The 15,297-nt window shown below is 42.0% G+C and overlaps 1 long non-coding RNA gene across 1 annotated transcript; it reads right to left on the bottom strand.

The window, feature by feature from the left end:
* Positions 1–5,014: 5,014 nt before the first annotated feature.
* Positions 5,015–11,242, bottom strand: LOC144368195 (uncharacterized). The gene is made up of 2 exons (XR_013427970.1): positions 10,804–11,242; positions 5,015–7,806 (listed from the first exon to the last, which is right to left on the bottom strand). It is a non-coding gene; the product is annotated as an uncharacterized LOC144368195 (long non-coding RNA).
* Positions 11,243–15,297: the final 4,055 nt, after the last annotated feature.

Here is a 15,297-nt window from a genome sequence, read left to right as displayed (position 1 = left end):
ATAACTACTTCCTCTCACTATTTTTCTGTGACATCAGAATATACCAGTATCCTCACTGTGCCCTCAACACACCATGTTGCTCATGCTGTTGTGTATGCTGTTCCTTCTGCCACTCTATTTCCTCTTCCAGCTATCCTTTAAAAACCAAGAAACAAACAAACAAAAACTTTGCTAAAGAAATCTTTTCCATGTCTCCTAACTCCCCTTAATGGAAAAAAGAAAAAAAACCTTAAATTCTTCCCACTTTCCTCCTCCTCCTCCTCCTCCTCCTCAGTCTTATTTGTATTACTGCAATTTTTACATGGCATAATAATTATCCATAAAGGTAACTTGAAGAACAAATTTGGTGTGAAGGGACTGGTAGAAACAAAAATTATAACAACTAAGTGAGAAGTCAAAGTAGGATGGTGAGGAAGGTTCTTCATTCATTAAACAAATAACCAACATATTAACAACATACTTAGTATGTACACCAAGGGTTGGAGAGAAACAAGTGGGTAGCCTGTAGGTAGGGACACATATAGAAATAAAACAAATGAGACATTAAATTATATCTAGATCTTGAAGAAAGTTTGAAATGTAAATCAACTAAAAGAAGCTTGAAGGAGAGGTAGAGAAATGATAGGTTACCAAGGAAACAAACACATACATATTTGGTTAATATAAACTGACTGGTCCTGGCTAAAAAAGAAAGGTTTAGGATCACTGTTATTAGGAGACAAAACTGAAAGCACAATCACAGACTCTTGGAATTAGAAAAGACCTTAAGAGTCACCTTAGTGATTCATCTTCCTAATGAAGAATGTTCTCCCCCCCCCCCCCTCTCTCTCTCTCTCTCTCTCTCTCTCTCTCTCTCTCTCTCCATCTCTCTCTCTCTCAATTTTAAGATAGGGTCTTGCTAAGTTGCTGAGAGTCTGAGTTGCTCAGGCTTGCCTCAAACTTGCAATCCTCCTGCCTCAGCCATGGTGCTGGGATTACAAGCATGGTGTCTAAGTAAGAATGACATCCCTAACAAATGGACAAGGCCATTCAATTGGTAGTACCACTGAGGTAGCCTATTCATTATTGTACTCTTCTAAATGTTGAAAATTATTTGTTCTAAGATTAACTGTATAAAAACATGCCTTCCTACCAGTCCTGGTTCTGACTTCTGATGTACCCAGCATAACTCTATGTCCTCTTTATCACCAGTTTTTCAAATATCTTAGTTATGTGCAGCCTTGAACAAATTATTTTCTGAGGATCATCTTTCTCATCTCTAAAAAAGAGGTGTACAGAAGCTAATTGTCTCCTTACATCTGCTGTCCCCTCCATTGATTATAATTAGATATTTTTTCTAAGTATATGGAACCCAGGAATGATTACATTTTTTATCCTTCCACACAATTGAATGTGGCATTCTGCTTATGTTCTGGTCAATGGAACGTGAGCAGAAGAGACCTCCTCATCCTCTTTCCTCATTCTCAAAGGTTTGGGCTAGAATTTTGATGTATAGTGAGCTAACTTAATCCCTGTGGATGAGCACAATACCCTGAAAACAAGACAAAAAAAAAAAAAAAAGACAAGGCCCTTGACGACTTGACAAGGCAGAAATACCATGCCAGTTTGGACTTTATATGAGAGAAATAAACTTTTATTTTGTTTAAGCTACTTGTTACTTTTTAAAAATAAATGTGTTTTGACACAAGAACATATTGTCCAAATTTGTTGGACTCCTCTAATCTTCAGTCACATTAAATTTTGCTTCAGGACCTAAGCTTGCTTTTTAATACTCAAACTATTTTTTTTGAAATATTTATTTTTTAGTTGTAGATGGACACAGTATCTTTATTTTATTTTATGTGGTGCTGAGGATAGAATCAAGGGTCTAATATGTGCTAGGCAAGAGCTCTATCACTGAGCCACCACCCCAGCCCTTAATACGCAAACTATAAGGAAGAAAAGAAGTAGTGTACAATTGCACCATGACATGGCACATGTAACATAGGGAACATAACACTTAGAGCCATAATCGGAAAAAAAAAATCACAGGGTCTCCCTCACCACTCCACTCAGAGAGCAAAAGCCCCCAGTCAGAATGAAATGGGAGACACCAATTTTAATTTCTTCAGTTACTTTGTCCTTAGTTTCCTGGTAACTATTAAAACATGCACATCTTGCTACACATGTATAATTCAAGAATTTAAAGATATGTGTTTTTTGCAACATGATCCTTAAAAACATAGTCAAACAACTTCATTGTAAATGTATGTATAATACTAACAGAGATATGCATATACTATATGCATTCATTGTTTTGGTTTTGTGGGTATTTCTCATTATTTTCAAGAGTAACTTTGAAAATTCATAATTCTTGTATGTTGTGTATGTTTGGGGGGGTATTGTGTATTGTGTATGTGGGGAGGTGTACTGGGAATAAAACCCAGGCCTTCATGCTTATGAGACAAGCATTCTACAACTGAGTTACAACCAAACAATTCATGATGTTTTTTTTCTTGACTCTATAACCCTTGATAATTACAACTCAAATATAAGGAAGAAATACAGGAAGTAAACAACAAAAAAATACTGCAGATGATATCACATCCTGTAAACTTCAGTCAGGATAGAAACCATTATGCTTCAGTAAATATGCAACTCCCAAATTCTGATGGTTCAAATCCAAGGGTTTGTTTCTGTTCATGTTAATGTCTAGTGGAGGTCACTTGAGATTCTGAACCATACCATATTCATGTAGTGTCCAGGTTGTCCACACATGGACAGCTGTTTGTAGTAAAGAAAAAGAGACACAGCAAACTACATCATTTCTCTTAAACCTTCTGCCCAGAAATGGCAGATGTCACTTTTGCTCACATCTCATTGGTCAGAGAAAGTCACATGATCACTTCTGAGTTCCACAGGTATTTAATCTACTGCAGAGAGAGGGGAACAGAATACTTAGCCAAGTTGCAAAGATTCTGGAATGGGGTGGTAGCTCAGTGATAGAGCACTCCACTCATATTTGTGAGGCACCGGGTTTAATCCTTGGTACCACATAAAAATAAATGCATACAAAAATATTGTGTCCATTTACAACTAAAAAAGTATTAAAAAAAAAACCTTCCAAAGATTCACTCTTCAACATTTCCCAAAACAGTTATTCAGTCAGTGCTTAGGATTCCACCATCCTCTCAAAGAAACCCATTAGATGTCCAGTCAGTACAAAGAATTGGGATGTGCTCTTTAGGTTGATTATAAATCTACTCCCCTAGAGCTCCCACCTATTGGTCCTTATTTTGTGCTCTTGTGACACAAATGTCAGATCTACTTCTTTTCTTTTTCTTTTTTTGTAAACTTTATTTTATTTTATTTATATGTGGTGCTGAGGATCAAACCCAGGGCCTTACATGTTCAAGGTGAGAGCTCTACCACTGAGCCATAACCCCAGCCCCAGATCTACTTATTTTCTATGAGACAGTTCCTAAACTATCTAGCACTACAATTAATTATTTCTCATGTAATAGGATGAATGGTCTTTTTTGAATATTTTTGTTTTTCTAAACCCTTATTCTGATAATTTCCTTAACATTAAAAAATTTTTAAATGTGTTATGACATATCTACTAATCCAAGAAGAGTAGCAATATTTTTTTTTTACTTCTGTTAAAGGGATTTTGTAAGAATTGGGTAAAATTAGGAATGTAAAATATACATGCATATATATGCATATATAGTATATATATGAGCTAGACTATACATGTATATTTATTTTATATACTATATAAGCATATACATATATATGTGTGTGTGTGTGTATATATATATATATATATATATATATATATATATATATATATTCAATTCTCAGCATTTGAAGACCTTCATCTCTCCCCCATTCTCTTGTACTGAGGAACTGAATTCAGTGTATATAACCACTGAGCCACATTCTAGCCATTTTTAAAATTTTGGGTCCTCTCCAAGTTGCCCAAACTTGTTTGAATTTCAGACTCTCCTGCCTTGTGTGCATGGTTTAATGATAAAATAGTGAATATTAACTTTGTGGCATAAAATGGCATTAGCAAAAGTTTTACAAGGCATGAATACCTGGTAATGAGACTGAATATTGTAGACTTAGAACTAGAAATCCACAGCTTGAAAAATAGAGTATATGCATGAGTATTATATTTTTTTTATCTTTTATATATGACTATCTTGAGGCAAATGTAAATGGTCCAGGTCTTCTAACCCATTTAGTGGTATCACATTTTGGAACCAATTTCCTATAACTAACATTAAGGAAAAATTATACTACATCGATTTATGTATTGGTTTTCTAAAACATAAAGCTGAGAAAGCATACAACTCAAAATGTAAGCAGCATTAAAGTCTTTGATTAAAAATGGAACATGGAGCCAGCCTGCCTCTTGGCTCTGCACTTACTAGCTGACTTTTCAACAATTCTTTGTGTTTCTATTTCTTCAGGTATAAAATGAGAGTAATAATAACAACAATGGTAACAATAGTAATAGTAATGAGAAAATATTAGTACTTCCTCATACGATTATTTTGAGGATTAACATAAAGATGTAAAAATATATTAGGAGTTGGTGGAGCTTAACGCAGCCTGCTGGGCAATGCAGCGGGCCGTACGCAGGGAGGCCACCAGTGCCAGCCGCTGCTTTTGGGTGGCCGGTGCCCAATCCCAAGGCATGCTGCCTGGAACCGCCAGGATGCACACTGTAGACCAGCCAGGCAACATGCTTGACACTGCTGCCCGTGGATGTGGCGTTGGGATGGCGGTGAGGACCGTGGCCGGAGCCAAGAGGATGGCCTCGTTGTTCATGTGCTGCATGGAGGACCTGCTGTTCATCAGCAGCCCCTTCATGTGGAACCTGACAGTGTCCACGTTGCGGAGATGGAGCGGCTGCGCGCTTTCCATCAGGTGCTGCCGACTTGTGCGGGCTGCGGATGTGTACCAGATGACAGTGGACAGGTGTCACGACCCCCTTGCCCGCAAGGAAGACGCGACTCAGGAATCTTCTTTCAGCAGTTTATTCAGGCCCTTGATATTATTCTAATGATTCTTCTACTACCCGGAATAATAATTGGATGCCCCTCCCAGCCTTAATAAAGCACCTCGAACCCCAATGCAAAGCTGCCACGTGTACCCTTCTCACAGGGTGCTAGAAAATGACACGCCAACTTTCTCTGATAAGGAGCTGGGAACACGCCAACTCTCTTTGATATGGAGTTGTCCTTCACAGACCACAACGGAGCCAGCGCCATCATGTAATGGCGACCACAGTCCGCAGGAACGGCTCACCACAGCTCCCCCTTTTTGTTTCACTAAGACAATACAGGCGAGAGTAGAGGTCCTATCCCACTGTGCAAAAGTGGCTGCATAGTATGGGCCAGCCCCAGGGGGCGCCTTCCCCAGACCTGACACCATATCAGCCGACGCCTTTTTTCGTGGGGCGGGGCGGAGACACGTCAAACCCGCATGCAATAGGACATGCTCCCCTTGAGGTCCCTCTTCTCAATGGATCACTCAAGTGCAGTGCCTTGCCTCGCATCCTGTATCGTGACGATGGTGAGTAAGAGGGAATAGCTGAGGTTGAACTGTGGCCATGCAGAGGTACAACTACAAACAAGTTGGCAGCACCCTGAAAGAAAGGCACGGACTTTAAAGTGATAGATAAATACCAGTGTGGAAACCCTTCTGCGTGCAATGGCAACAAGACCCGCAGAGTGCAAGGGCTTTCCAGCACTAAAAGAAAGACAAAAGAAGGACATGTCGTACCCAGTGCAATGTTATAATAACTTGGGGTGCAACGACCATGTCAAAGACACTAGTGTAGAAACCCATCTGCGTGCAATGGTAGCAAGACCGGCAGAGTGCAAGGGCTTTCTGACACTAAGAGAATAACGAGGAAAGACATGTCAATCCCAGTGCAATGTTATAATAACTTGGGGTGCAATGACCATGTCAAAAGTTTAGTGCTTAAGATGCGCAAGCCAGACCTGTGGCGAGTTGCCAGTTTCTAAAGCAGCAAGAGCTTGTATGATCATAGCCTTATCTTGAGCACTACGAGCCTTAAGGCGACAGAGAAACCACAAACAGAGGAACATACCAAAACAACACAGTGCACCAAAAATGCCTACTCCCACCCACTCCTTAAAAAAGGAAAAGGCAGAAGATATCCAATTGGTGAATTGACCCAGAGTCACGGGATCGACACGGGTACTATTCAAGACAGCTATCTGGGTTAGTTGAGACTGGATCATGTCTTCCGCTTCCATGGACCAATTTCCGGCCAGATATCCACCAATGATGTGGGAAGCATTCCTGGAATCATTAAATCTGACAGAGGTTATACATAAATGTGCACGTTGGTCAATGCAGCCTAAAAGTACTAGGTCAGCCAATTCTTCTACCTGAGCTTGAAGAAAATCTATTCTTTGGTTGGTAGCTAAAATCCCTGACAAAATATGTTGATTAATCGCATTTTGCGATTCAAGTATAGTGGACGTTTGTTGAACAACTTGATTAATGGTGGCAGCAGTTTGTACTTGACTGGCCATGGCTACTCCGGCCGTAACTGCTGCAGCAGCAGATGCCGCCACGGCTGTCACTATAGCTGCTGTGATTCCAAAATCTCTGCGGACTCTAAGTAGCTCTACAATAGGAAATTTATCTGGATCCGCAGTGACTGGGATTGGGACAAAAGTTGGAATTTTCATAATTACTGTTACAGTCCAAGAACCATTCCAACACTCAGATAAGAAACAGGTAGTATGAGAACAATCCAGCATCCCCGACGAGGTGTGATTAGCTAAAAGGAACAGGAACGGGGATTGGATACAGACCATTGCAGGAGGCAATGTGGCATAATGTAACAGAGAGTTGAACGAAACAGATGTAAGCCTATTACCTCGTTCACTCTCCTTAGTAGTGCCAGAAACATTAGCCAGCCAACTTTTGGCTCCTAGTAATTGAGCCAATGCGGAAATATCGGCTGAAGCCCCCTTCTCATTGGAAATGAGCCATTGAAACCAGGACCAACCTGTTCCTGCAGAGGAGTTGGCATTGTTGTTAAAGTTATAAACATATCTCTTAAGAGGGGGGGAAAAGGAGAAACCTTTAGCAACTTGATGTTTCTCCCAAGAATGATCCTGACAAGGTGTAAATGTCGGGGGAAAACCAAAATTAGGGGTACAGTAGGGAGAGGCCTTGAAATGAGTGGCATAGCAAGTACTATTAGAAGAAGGAGGCATTGGGATTAATACCTCGGAGATAATAGCTAAAGTAGTTATGTTTAAAACAGAGCTAGTTGCGGGGGTCCCTGAGCCTGATTGCTTCCCTGAAACTACTTGGCTCAATACAGCACTGAGAATACTCCCTGAGACTCGACTGGACCGCAATGGGTCCTCCCAGTTAGTCAAATTTTTGGTCTTAAGGCTAATACAATTAGTGTTCCCAAGACTGAAACAAAAAACTCCTGTGAGATTAACTTGAGACTGATTAAAAATATTTTCTATGTCCCCTCTAGGAGAGGTACAAGGAGCAGACATCTCACATGAGGTAGAAAAAAGAGTGGGGAGGACACTAGAATTACTATGAACTGGCATTGGCATTGGCCATGCCCGTGCCACTGCCCACCACTGCATTGGTGCCATCTGTACCGTTGGCACCAGCATCAGAGCCAGAGCACTCATCAGAATGAAGCTCCTCATCATGGGACTGTTGTGGCACCTCCTGCTGCTGGTTAGTAGATCTCGAGACTCTTCTTGTCAGGCGTTCAGGGATCCACAGCGGCTCCGTGCGATCCTGGGAAAAAACATACAGATCCTCGTGCCCATGTCAGCACGGGGTCAGGGCCGTTCCATTGGCCGGTAAGAACATCCTTCCACTTAACATAGGCAGTCACAGAGGGCTGAGGGGACACATGTCTATCAGCCGCAGAGCGGCCATGAATATCCAAATTCAAAAAATTAATGGTAAAGAGAGCTAAGGACAGGCGTTCTTTAGGAGTGTGGTCAACTCCTATTCCCCCTTTTTGTTTTTCTAAGGTTTCTTTTAAGGTGCGGTGGGCACGTTCAACAATGCCTTGCCCTTGAGGATTGTAAGGCAACCCATGAGCAAGTTGTACTCCCATAGTAGAACAAAAAGATGTAAACTGTCTGCCCGTATAAGCAGGTCCATTATCAGTCTTAAGGGATGCAGGTGCACCCCATGCTGCCCATGCCTCTAAGCAATGAGTAATAACATTACGTGCCTTTTTTCCCGATAAAGCAGAAGCATGAATAATTCCAGAGTATGTGTCAATAGAAACATGTACATATTTGAGGTTACCAAAGTCAGGCACGTGAGTTACGTCCATTTGCCAGACGACCAATGGCTTCAATCCTCGTGGGTTTACACCATAAGTAGGAGGATGAAGAAATGTGACACAATGGGGACATTGTAATACTATCTGACGAGCATCTGCTCTGGAGATGGAAAAACGTCTATGCAGCGTCATAGCATTGACATGAAAGTTGTGGTGAAACAATTTAGCTTCTTCTAAGGAGGAGGCCAAGCATACCAACTGGCTTCTAGTTGCCGAGTCAGCACAGGCATTACCCTGTGATAACGGGCCAGGAAGAAAGGTGTGAGCCCGAATGTGCATTGGATAGAAAGGGGCAGTACGGCTACGGATAAGCTGTTGAAGCTGATTAAAGTAAGCAGACACAGCATGGGTGTCACTAATAGCTCCTACAGCCTCCAGAGTTTTGAGCGCCTGCACCACATAGATGGAGTCCGAAATGAGATTGAAAGGAAAAGAACACTGTTTAAAAACTTCAATGACAATTTGTAGTTCTACCCATTGTGGATTTCCAGGAGCAAATTGATGCTGGACAGGGGGAGAGTCATTAATCACATAAGCTCCCATTCCAGACTTAGAGCCATCAGTAAAAATGTTAACAGCCCCCGGAATTGGAGTGGGTGAAGTTACTTTAGGGAAAATGATGGGATGCTCTTTAACAAAATGGAGTAATGGATGAGAAGGGTAATGATTATCAATATCCCCTTGAAACGAGCAACATAGAATAGCCCAGTTGTCCAGAGTAGCACACAAAACATTAAGTTGAACTTTAGAATAGGGTATGATAAGAGAAGAAGGTGCTTGTCCAAAAAATTGAATGCTCTGTTGAATCCCTCTAAGTGCTAACGCTGCAACAGCATCAGGATAGTATTCTAAAGATTTTCCTGGGGATACATGTGGGTGGATCCATAGTAAAGGCCCATCTTGCCACAGTACTCCAGTAGGCTGCCGCATAGTGGCAAGCACACATAACTGGAAAGGTTTATCACTCTGGAGCCTGCATAGAGTGGCATGTTGTATAGTTTTTTTTTACTTTTATAAGGGCCGCTCTGGCCTCTTTAGTGAGGATACGAGGGGAAGTAAGATCTGGATCACCCTTAAGAATAGCATACAAAGGCTGGAGCACGATATTAGGAATATGTAAATAACCTCTTATCCAATTAATATCTCCCAACAGTTTTTGAAAATCATTTAGAGTTTGGAGATCTTGAGTTCTTATAGTAACTTTTTGTGGTTTTAACACGTCATATCCAATCGTCGCTCCCAAATACTGAATAGAATCCCCTGTTTGAACCTTCTCAGGTGCAATATGTAATCCATACTGAGCTAACAACTTCACCAAGTCTTTATAGGCCTCATAAACTGACTGTTCTAATTTGGCTGCCAATAATACATCATCCATATAATGAATAATCTTAATGGAAGGATATTGTTGTCTAAGAGGTGCGAGTGCCTTCCCTACATACATCTGGCAAATCGTAGGACTGTTAGACATTCCCTGTGGTAAAACAACCCACTCAAACCTTTGATCTGGTTCCTCGTGATTACACGAGGGAAGGGTGAAGGCAAAACGCTGTGAGTATTTAGGATGCAAAGGAATAGAAAAGAAACAGTCTTTAATGTCAATAGCAATGATATGCCAGCCCTGAGGAACAGAGGAAAGCAGCGGCAGCCTGAAACACCCCCGCCATACGGAGGCGGATCGGGAGGCCGCCCGTTCCCGAGCCCTTGCTTATCTCTGTTCCCTGTACCTAAACTCCCTAACTGCCGGGACAGCGTTCTTATCTCCTCCTCCTCAGCGTCTTCTGCCTCTGACCCACTTTCGCATGGGGGCGTGCGCAGCACACTGAGATCTGGATACAGTCTCCTCCCGTTCTCCACGCCCCGCACACTCCCCTCTTCCTGAGACACTTCACTCTCTGTTGTTTCTGATTTTTCCTCATGCAATTGTTCTAAAACCTCCTGCCCTTTAACAAGCGCTTCTTGGCATCGGCCATCCGTAAGACAACTACGGACCATCTTCCAGAGGGGTATCACCCCGCCCTCTAGCATGCCCTGCTCACGAGCAAAGTCAAGGTCTTTGCCTAATTTATCCCAGCTGGGTGTAGTGAGGCTGCCTGAAAATGCAAACCACGGTGCAGCTGTATCTACCCTCTGTAAAAATCTCTCTAAGGTACTGCGTTTCACCTCCAGTCCCTTGGAACTTAAAAGGCCATCTAAGGCCAGAAGAAGTGGACTTGAAGTCACGGCACCCATGACGCAACACAAGAAAACACAGAAATCGAAAGTGAAAGTACACAAAACAAAACGAACATACACAGAAAACAAAAACGAAAATACAGAGTGCAATTGCTATGAGATGTAACGCCCTCTCTTTTTACAGAGGAGCAGGTACCTTTTAATGCTCCCTCTTTATGTATAGAGGAGCCTCCGCTTTTTAACAGCGGGTCCCACCTTACCTGGGACTTACCGGCGCGCCTCCCTGACTGCTGAAAGTTCTGGTTCCTGGGTGTTTCTTTGTTTCTTTTTTCCCGGGTCTCGGCACCACTTGTCACGACCCCCTTGCCCGCAAGGAAGACGCGACTCAGGAATCTTCTTTCAGCAGTTTATTCAGGCCCTTGATATTATTCTAATGATTCTTCTACTACCCGGAATAATAATTGGATGCCCCTCCCAGCCTTAATAAAGCACCTCGAACCCCAATGCAAAGCTGCCACGTGTACCCTTCTCACAGGGTGCTAGAAAATGACACGCCAACTTTCTCTGATAAGGAGCTGGGAACACGCCAACTCTCTTTGATATGGAGTTGTCCTTCACAGACCACAACGGAGCCAGCGCCATCATGTAATGGCGACCACAGTCCGCAGGAACGGCTCACCACAGACAGGCACTACAGGTGCAGCTCCTGGATGACAGAAGGCTGGAGCTGCTGGTTCAGCTCAAAGTTCTGTCAAGAGAGCTGCTGGACCTTGTGGCTTCACACTTCAACCTGAAACAAAAGGAGTACTTTGGAATAACGTTCATAGACGACACTGGTCAGCAGAACTGACTGCAGTTGGACCATGAGATCTGGACCATGATCTGCCCAAGAAGTCGGGCCCAGCCGCCTTGGACCTTGCCATCAGGTTCCGCACAATGGACACACCGCTCTGGAGCGTACACCAGAATAAGAGGAACACAGAGAACAGAGCAGCTGGCCCCAGCACCAAGCCTGGGATCCACATGACTCTTCCCAGCTCCATAGTAGTGACTTTGACCTCCAGTAGGAACTAAGATCAACGTGTTAGCCACCTAAATCCAAGTGCCTATTCAAGGAAAGTCCATCAAAATAACTCCAGTGCTTGCTCTCTAATCCCCGTGTACAGTCTTCTGGCTGACAGCCTGCATGCTGTCACCATCATGTCCCACTGAAGGGTGGGCAGGTAATCCATCAGGAAAAAGAGAAGATGCTCATGGGAGGAGCCGAAAAGACGGCAGCAAAGCCTCTGGGAGCAGCTGCTCTTCCCCAGAAAGCATCTTTTATGAAGCTGTTTGAAGTTTAACTCCAAAACCTATGTCAGTTCAACAGCTCTGAGTTCATTCCAAAGCTGAAAATTTAACCCTGGGTATCAACTGAACAAAATCCTGGAGAAATCCCTGCCAGTGCATGTGTAGAAAGCAAACTGAGTTTTCAAAAAGGGTTCAAACAAGCCTTTATTCTGTAAGTATGGGATGGTCCATTGGCTTCCATGAAGGAGCCCTGGGCACTGCATGGTTGGTTCATGGTCCATCTGATAGGGGTGCCTGGAGCCCATCTCCCCAAGAACCCTGTGAGCTTTCCATGAACACCCCCTAAACAGGCACTGTATCCAGTGATCCCTGAGGCAGAGATGGCTGGTAGATTCAGACAGCAGGTAATCGGATTCCCAGGAAGAAGCAGGCACAAGAACAGGTCACTGAGAGGTGGGGAATGAAATAGGGAATGCTTGCCTGAACCCCAAGAGTTGGGGTGAAATGTCAGAATCCAGGTGAATGCAGAACCTCATTCCAAGGTGGATGAGCCACAAATTAACTAGTGCTGGGCCATACGTGTTCCTGGTCTCTTGAAGACCAGCAAAAGATCAGGTCTCGCGGACAGGCTCTCTGCTTCCAATGTCCTTCCTAACTTTGTCACCTAGTATGCTAGGCCCACCTGTCCCCTCTCTGTGGATGCATCTAATGGATTTCAGCTGGGTGGCAATGTCTCTCTTGACCCATAAGCTGGGTTGACTATATCCATCTTCCTGGCCCCATAATACTGTGTGCACCTGAAATTTCACTGAGGTGGTGACTGCAGGAAGGCTCTGGATATGAACTCAGAGGTCTGACAGACCCCAGTTTGAGTCACAACTCCATCACTGCCTAGCTGTGTGGCATGGAGAAGTTGACCTGACATCTCTGTGCCCCAGCTTTCTCATGTAGAGTCCATAATTTCCTTTCTACCATATCTGCTTTTGCTGACAATTTAAGGAAGTTACCCCTGTGGAGCACTCGGTTGCTCCAGCATGTAGGTACCCTCTGTTAACTGGGTTCTTTGGTAACCAAAAGCCACTGCTAGTGACTAACATAAACACAACTTAAAGAAAACTTAACTGATCAGGTCTTGGAAGAGATAAAATGCTGAGATCAGCAGAAACAAGTGGCCGATTCCTTTGGGGTGCTGCTGGCCGAACAGACTCTGCCCTCTCTGACTCCTGGTCATTCTGTTAGTATCCCACCATGAGGGAGTCTGGTCTGGCTTGGCAGGCCACCTAGGAGGTGTGCTGAGCATGTTTGAGCTCTTCTGTTCTACATGGACCCCCGGGCAGCCTAATGTCACATGCATCCAGTGAGTCCTGAGGCCTCTGCACCTGTGACCTGCAAGCCAGAGAAGCCTGACTGAGTCAACTTCACAGTCCCAGAAGGAAGGGACTTAAAAATGAAGCATTGGAGACAGAGAAAATATGCACGAGAAAATCCATGGACCTTGTAGTATTGGTCTGACCCTTCTCCGTTAGAGATCTGTGAAGTTCCTGCTGGAGGACAGCATGTACCATGGTGTCTCCTAACTCTCTGCATATCTACTGTCCTTTGTCACCTTTGTTTTTTGGGGAATGTACGTCTGTCTTCTCTACGAGCACAGTGTGACATAGCTGGACACGTTTTTGAGCCTAACAGACCATAAATTAGTTAACCACTTTGCAAGTAGAGCTGATCATTTGCATTAGATATTTTCTCTAATTCTTTGTTCTTTAATTATAAAATGGAAACTAAATTAGGTGGAGGATTCCTGTTCCATGCCTCCCTCATAGAAGGCTCCAGAGAAAAGTCTGCTGTTTAATTCCCGGTATCGATGTCATCATTACTAGAGATTCCTAACACCCTTTCCAATGACTGGTGCCTACTAGGTATTCACAAGGTGTTTAATGAATGAGCAATTTTTACTTTTATACATACACTTGATCATGTACCTATAATTTAATTGAAAAATATATATATATATTTATTAGGAAAGTGCTAAAATAAGTGTTAGCTACTAGTAGATCACAGCTACTATAATAAAGTGAATTTATGATTCCATTTCCAGTGAGGATATAAAGAGTTCTTCTTACATCTTTATTTATATTAATATATAGTTGACCAAAAATTATGTACTCAATTATATATTTATTTCATAATGTGTTATTGCATGGTGTATAATGATGTTTTGATATATGTGTACCTTGTGAAATGGTTCAATTAAGTTAATAATTTCACCAATTTACTTTTTTTTCTCAGAACATTTATCATCCACTCACAGCAATTTCTAAATGTACATTAACTCTAATAATTATGATATACATTATATCTCTAGGACTTATTCATTCTAACAGAAATTAGAAATTCCCCATACCTTCCACCCCTATGCTCTGGAGACCACCATTCTATTCTCTGCTTCCACGAGTTGGCCTTTTTCATGTTACACATGTGCACTGTCTATGCCTGGCTTATATCATTTAGCAGAATGTCCTCCAGGTTCATCCACTTTGTCATAAATGACAGGATTTATTTCTTTTTAAAGACTGAATATTATTCCATTGGATATACCACATTTTAAAAATCAATTCATCTGTTACAGACAGGTTGTTTTAGTGTCTTGGCTATTGTGAATAATGTTGCAATGAATGTGGGAGTGCAGAATTCTCTTCAGCATACTGATTTAATTGCCTCTGGATATATACACAGAAGGGCCATTGCTGGAGCCAGGGTGTAAACAATTATCTGTCATATAGTAAAACAGCAATTTCTAATATTGGTTACTTTTGATATTTGATATTTATTAGTTTTTTTCATCATCAAAACTCAATTTAATGCAAAAGGGTGAACTGGCAGTATATGTCAAATGTTTTAAAAACATGCATGCATTACTAGATATTTCCATTTCTAAGTGTTAATCCTAAATAATCATGTACCAAATTGGGCTATATGGATGCTTATGATGGTTTATTTATAAAATATTAATTACAAAGGAAAAAAAAGAGCTGGGGATATGGCCCAGAGGTAGAGGTCCAATACCCAGCATCTCAAAATAACAACAAGAACCCGACTGCTACAAAAAGGTTGGTACAATAAATCATGAAAATTAACAAAATAGAATGATATAGATCTATTTAAAACATTTTCATTTTTATAAGCACATTATAATTATACATAATAGTGGAGTTCATTCTGATACAATCATACATGATTGGAAAGCAATTTGCTCCATTTCAGTCCCAGATACTTTCTTTTTCCCTCCCCTCTTCCCCAGCTCTATTCCCTTCCTCTGCTCTGCAGATCTTTTTTTCTATGTATTTATTATTTTTAAAATTGGTGCTTTATAGTTGCACATAAAGGTGGAATTTATCGTGGTACAATCATATATGTACAGATCATAAATTTGGTCAATTTATTGTACATCCTCCCTTTAATAGTCC

This window comes from Ictidomys tridecemlineatus, chromosome 11 (assembly GCF_052094955.1).
Source record: "Ictidomys tridecemlineatus isolate mIctTri1 chromosome 11, mIctTri1.hap1, whole genome shotgun sequence".
Classification (NCBI taxonomy): domain Eukaryota; kingdom Metazoa; phylum Chordata; class Mammalia; order Rodentia; family Sciuridae; genus Ictidomys; species Ictidomys tridecemlineatus.
Note: the sequence above shows the minus strand (reverse complement) of the source record. Positions and strands in the feature narration are given on the sequence as shown.